Genomic DNA, 5,553 nt, shown 5'->3' with positions numbered 1-5,553 from the left:
CTACCCCCAGCCACTGCCTACCCCCAGCCACTGCCTACCCCAGCCACCGCCTCACTCTCACAAAGCTGCCAAACCCGCCCTGAAGTTAGTCACTCATTGCTTCCAGACAATGCACAAAAATCTGGTGCAGATCGGCTGATATCGCAAGGAGACGCAGCTCTTTGATTAACCTGGGTGGGCAGTGGAGTCAAATTACTATGTAATAATTTTGGGCTCTGTAGAGGTTCTCCAGAGTCACTGTTAAAGCAAGACATCCAGCAGAAAAAATGGCTACTTTCTGTTGGATTGTGGTGGGGCAGAGTTGATGTCAGCACTTGGCCTTTGTCAGGTTGATATTACAGACATTGATGGAATTTATTTCTCTGAAAACTAAGCTTCTCCCTCAATCTCTTTCTCATTGGTGGAGTAACGGTGACCCCTACTGACTTATTTTACATACTGATCAATTTATTTATCATCTTTAGCTCTGTGATCCAATTTAATGATCCCAGAATTCCATTAACCCATCCATGTATTTGTCATTGGTGGAGCAATACTGACATCTGTTGCAGAATTACTGAAATAGCTTCTAAAAGGTGACTTCTGATGAATGTTGCATTTCATCTTTTTTTAAACCAAAATTAGTCAATTTTTGTACTCTAACTGAAAAAACACAATTATTAAAAACAAAGACAAATCATATAACAATGTACATTTTTATACATATTATGTTAACATGGACTGGATGGGTACAAGCCATGTATCCTAGCCTCCCAAATCCTTTATCTTTAATGATTTGGGAGAATGTATGTGTATCTGAACAGCTGGATCAATGCTTTATCTGGTAACATAAGTTGCATTCTTTCCAGCAGTCTCTTTTTCATTGGTGGAGCAATACTGCCCCCTTCTGGTGAATTAGTGAAACAGTTGACAGTTGACTTTTTATTAATGACTTAATCTTATTTTTAACCAAAATTAGTGAATCTTTGTACTGTAACTCAAAAAAGACCATTTGTAAAAAACAGAAAACATAACAATTTATATTTAAATAATTATTATCTTAGCATAACAATGGATGGATACAATGTTCTGCATTACATTTTATGTTTCAAGTTTTGGGAGTATATGTGTGTATATGGACAGCTGGACTGATATTTTATCTTGTTACAATTATCTGTACTTTTCTTCAATCTCATATGTGCTGTTATTGCTGGTATTGAATAACACAAGTTTCCACTCAGTTACTCTAAAGATCCATATAAACTCCAAATTCGGTTAATACAAAAATAAGTTAAGTGTATAACTGGTTTAGACTTTTCCAGAACTCCTCCTCACCCATCACAGCAGTGCTAGAAGCCTAGTTACTCAAAGGAAAATCTCACAAAAGGCTTTGCTTCTTTAAATTGCATTTTACTCATTTGTATTCAAATCCACTCTATTTCTTTGTGGGTGTGACTTTTTGTTGGTGGGTGGAACTTGCTCAATATCCGGCCCATGCTAATTGTAACTCTTCAGACTTGGATACAGACAGGTTTCCTTACTCAGAGGTCAAACATTCTTTGTGACATCTGGAAGTAGTTTTGGAGACAGAAAATCTTCTCAACAAGATGAGGTAAGTTTTCACTTTAAATGCTATCTATATTTACATAAATGTTAACAAATCTCCACCATGTTCAGGACAAAAATTTTGAAAGCCAGTAATTGCATATACTTGAATGGTTTCCTACAAAAAGTTATATGCTGAGAAAGTGTCCTACTTCCTAATCCTTCTTTCTTTTTATGTAGCAAAGTCAAGTCAGTTGTTCATGTTGTCGTTCGTAAACAACAACAAGTACCATTTAGGAGCACATTCACACAGCTGAAGAAAGGTATGTTTTTGGACAATATTTTTTAAGAAGTTGCATATTAAAAAGAAAAATCCAGTTCCAGTAGCTTAAGAGTGGTTGATGGTTTAAAATATGACATGCAGTTTATTTTTTTAAATGTAGCTCACATTTTTTAATGTATATTATGATGCAATTCATTGTTGAGAAATGAAAAACTGGAACTATCAGGACCATCACACATTACTTTTCATGTAAATTATACAAGTATTTATTTTACTGTCTTTTCTATCCACACCCAACTCAGTCTGGATTCTTGGTGACAGTAATGTCCGCCGCAGTAAACAACGTGCAAGGGAGACTATTGGGAGCAACCTTGGTATAAACGCCCATGTCGAGTGGTTTGGCTGAGGTGGCCTTTGTTGGAATTCCCTACTTGATGTTTTCCACCAGTGCCTAAAAGCAAGAACTGCACCAGATGTACTGGTAATTCACTGTGGTGGCAATGACTTGGGTCAGGTGAAAAGCGTGTTGCTCGTCAAAGCAATGAAGAACGATCTTCAATTCCTTCAGAAAAACTTTCCATTGATGAAGATTGTCTTTTCTTTAATAAACCAAAGACGTCATTGGAGATATGGGCCTGCTCGGAAGATGGAAAAAGCAAGAAAATTTGTTAATAATGTTATGCATACTTTTGTTTTAGCGTGTAATGGAATCACAGTAAATCATTCAAAAATAGTTTTTGACAAGCCAGGGCTATTTTTGGAAGACCAAGTTCACTTAACTGATGAGGGGCATGATATATTTTTAAGTGGTATTATCAAGGGTTTGAAAGACCATGGTCTTTAAAGTGTGTTAGATCTTATATTGTACCTCTTTGGTCCTGCGACATACTGGCAACCTTTCCAGGGGCACCCCGCCACCAGTACCTCCTCACCCCAGTAACGGACAAGTTTGTATAGAAAATGGATGGATGTACCTCTTTTTCATATTTTCAGCTGTAATATCAGTTGGAGTAATTGTTTAGGTCTTTATGTTGTTGGTTAACATGTATTATAATTGATTTGGAATTACATGAAGCAAGACTTTATTAAAGAAAGCAAACCTCTGTTATAATATCTTTTCTGAAGGCTAATTATTTCGACAAGGGTTTAGAAACCTTCTAAATTCTACAATTATCTAATCTAAACTCTTATATATTAGAACAAGACCTAGAGAAACTCCTCTTAGTCCAAAAAAAAAACTCCAGCAGACTTAGAAAGTATATAATCAAACATGGAAAACCAACATCTAGTTTTATCAGAACAAGAATCTAGAGAAACCCTCACCAGTATAATACAGACCACTTCTTCTTATTAAATATGGGGAACTAATAGTTTTTCCAAATTGTACTTAATGTTGTAAAATAAAAGTTCTTTAATGTGGCCTTGATGTAACCGCAGCTGGAGGGAAAACAACAAAAAGGTTATTTTTCCTACAGAGCTAGCTGATTTACCTTCGCCCTATCTTTTTACCTTTTCTTAAAACAGTTAATCAGTCTCCACTGTCCTGTTCCACTGCCCATCTTTCACTGAGCATCTCTTCTGTTTCCTCAGCCAGTTGGGATCTTCATTGGTCTCTGTTATACACACATTTCTCTAACCAACACACTTATAGTCAAAAAAATTCATCTGAAACACTTCCATTAAAATCAAAAGTGTCACTGCGCTCCGGTCACTTTCTTTCTCTCAAACTCTCTAGTGCGTCACGTACCACGTTTCTTCATTCTACCTAGCAAGAGACCGTCAACATCTTTTTCATAGGCTTTTTTAGAAATGTGCTGCATTTGAGGAAATAGGAAAAATGCATGTCATATTGTAGTCAAGTATTTCCTGGTCACAAAACATGCATGGAATTATCCGCAAATGCAAAAAATGCGCTCAAAATTATGGTGAAACTCATCAGTCATATTTCTTGCTTTATATAGAAGTAAATAAAAACAAAACCAATATAAAAACAGTGCTTTTATAAAGTTTAGAAGTCTGTGCTCTCCAACAGGATTGAAGTGAACACTCTGCATGCTGTCAGTTTTTTCACAGAAGCCTTTTAAATGCGTCACACACTTCCCTGCTCCACAGCTGGACTCCTAAGGGTGATCACTACATGTGCCGTCAGACATTTTCTTTAGTTTTACTTTTGCAGAGGACACGTAGAGGTGAGTGCATTTAATTGTTTTTTTGCATTACGTGAATATAAGTACAAGTGTTAAATCTGTTCTTTTCTTCTTCATCACTTTTATGTCTTTCTAATCTTTTGTTTTTTAGAAGATGGCTCACTGTTCCCCAGCAAAGTTTGAAATGTTCTCCAATCCTGAACTTCACTGTTTGAAGCAAGAGGCTCAGCTCGCTTGTGTATGTATTTGAGATGTACAAAGTATTATTTCAAAGGGATCGTTATCAGGTCAGGTATGTCATTGTTCTTTTAGATAGAATTTTCTTAATAGTTGGACATGAATAATTTTTAAAATGTTTTTTCAAGAAAATAGGTGAGGGGATAGAAGATGTTTTTGAAATGTCTCCCAGTTTAGTTGGTGGGGAGGGGATTTTACCGTTTGAGTACTCCTGCGTAGATGGGTAAAATTTAGTAGGTTTTTGAACAATATGTTAGATTTTCTACTTTTGTAATGTATATTTATCACATTAATTTTATGTTTTCTTCTTATTAAATAAAGATGTAAGAATAACATTGTTCAAGATATTTCTCAGAGTACAGGTGGTATCTAGATTTCTTTTAAGAACTCTAAACATTACATTCTTTATTAAACCAATATTTATCTCTAAATGTTTTATTTTAGGTAGAAGTGTAAGAAATAGCAATTGGTTTAATGGAAGAAAAATAATAGGTTTTAAAAGATTTACTAAATAGTAAAATTATTAATTTTATGGTGAGGAATTAAGCATATTTACAAATAGTAAATGTTCTTTTAAGTATTTAATGTAATTTTCTTAGAAAGAGGTTTTCTTTATTTCTGTATTTCAGATTACATAGGTTGTTTTTAGAAGATTTGTTGGCAATCTTTGAGTTATCCAAATGGATAACATAAGCACTTATTTCTATTGAACGTTTATTTGGACAGTCATTTCCAAAATTGTTGAGAATGACATAAATATTATATTTTCACATGATCTGCTACCCTCTTCTTTTCATCTTTGTGTGTCAGATGGTTTTATCACATACAGAAATAGATTCAAGTACATTTCATATACAGCCGTTAGTTATGTAGTCTGGCCTATTTCAGTTATTTCCTATAATTTGGTATCATGTTTATCATTAGTTCAATTTTAGTGTTAATCTCAAAATATGTTAAATATGTATGTATATATGATTTTTATTTTCAGTACCTTGTGAATGATGGCTTGAGTACGAGAGAAGACGTCTTCAAAAATGTGTGCCATGTCTTCGACAAAGTATTTATTGCCTTATCTCAAAGGGAGAGGAAGTAGGTATTTAAGTAATTTTCAATCTTTATTAAAGGTGTAAATTTTGCATGTAGAATAAAAATTTTAATAAGGATCATTCACTGAGTTTTTGTTATAGAAAAATTAGGTAATTTAATGGGATCTTCTTGGGTATTTGCACTGCTTATGAAAAATAATATTTTTCTTAGATTCTTTATTCTTTTTCTTTATGTAATAAATCAAATATTATGAAAGATACAGGTTTATCATAAGAATTTTAACAAACTTTAAAAATACAGAAGTGAAAGTTTATC

General features: G+C 34.1%; 1 long non-coding RNA gene across 1 annotated transcript; it reads left to right on the top strand.

The window, feature by feature from the left end:
• Nucleotides 1–3,665: 3,665 nt before the first annotated feature.
• Nucleotides 3,666–5,284, top strand: LOC103132798 (uncharacterized). Its single transcript, XR_001661069.1, has 3 exons — nucleotides 3,666–3,996; nucleotides 4,106–4,192; nucleotides 5,180–5,284. It is a non-coding gene; the product is annotated as an uncharacterized LOC103132798 (long non-coding RNA).
• The last annotated feature ends 269 nt before the right edge of the window (nucleotides 5,285–5,553 follow it).

The sequence above is a fragment of the Poecilia formosa genome, unplaced genomic scaffold (genome assembly GCF_000485575.1).
Source record: "Poecilia formosa unplaced genomic scaffold, Poecilia_formosa-5.1.2 Scaffold1329, whole genome shotgun sequence".
In the NCBI taxonomy this organism is placed as follows: domain Eukaryota; kingdom Metazoa; phylum Chordata; class Actinopteri; order Cyprinodontiformes; family Poeciliidae; genus Poecilia; species Poecilia formosa.
Note: the sequence above shows the minus strand (reverse complement) of the source record. Positions and strands in the feature narration are given on the sequence as shown.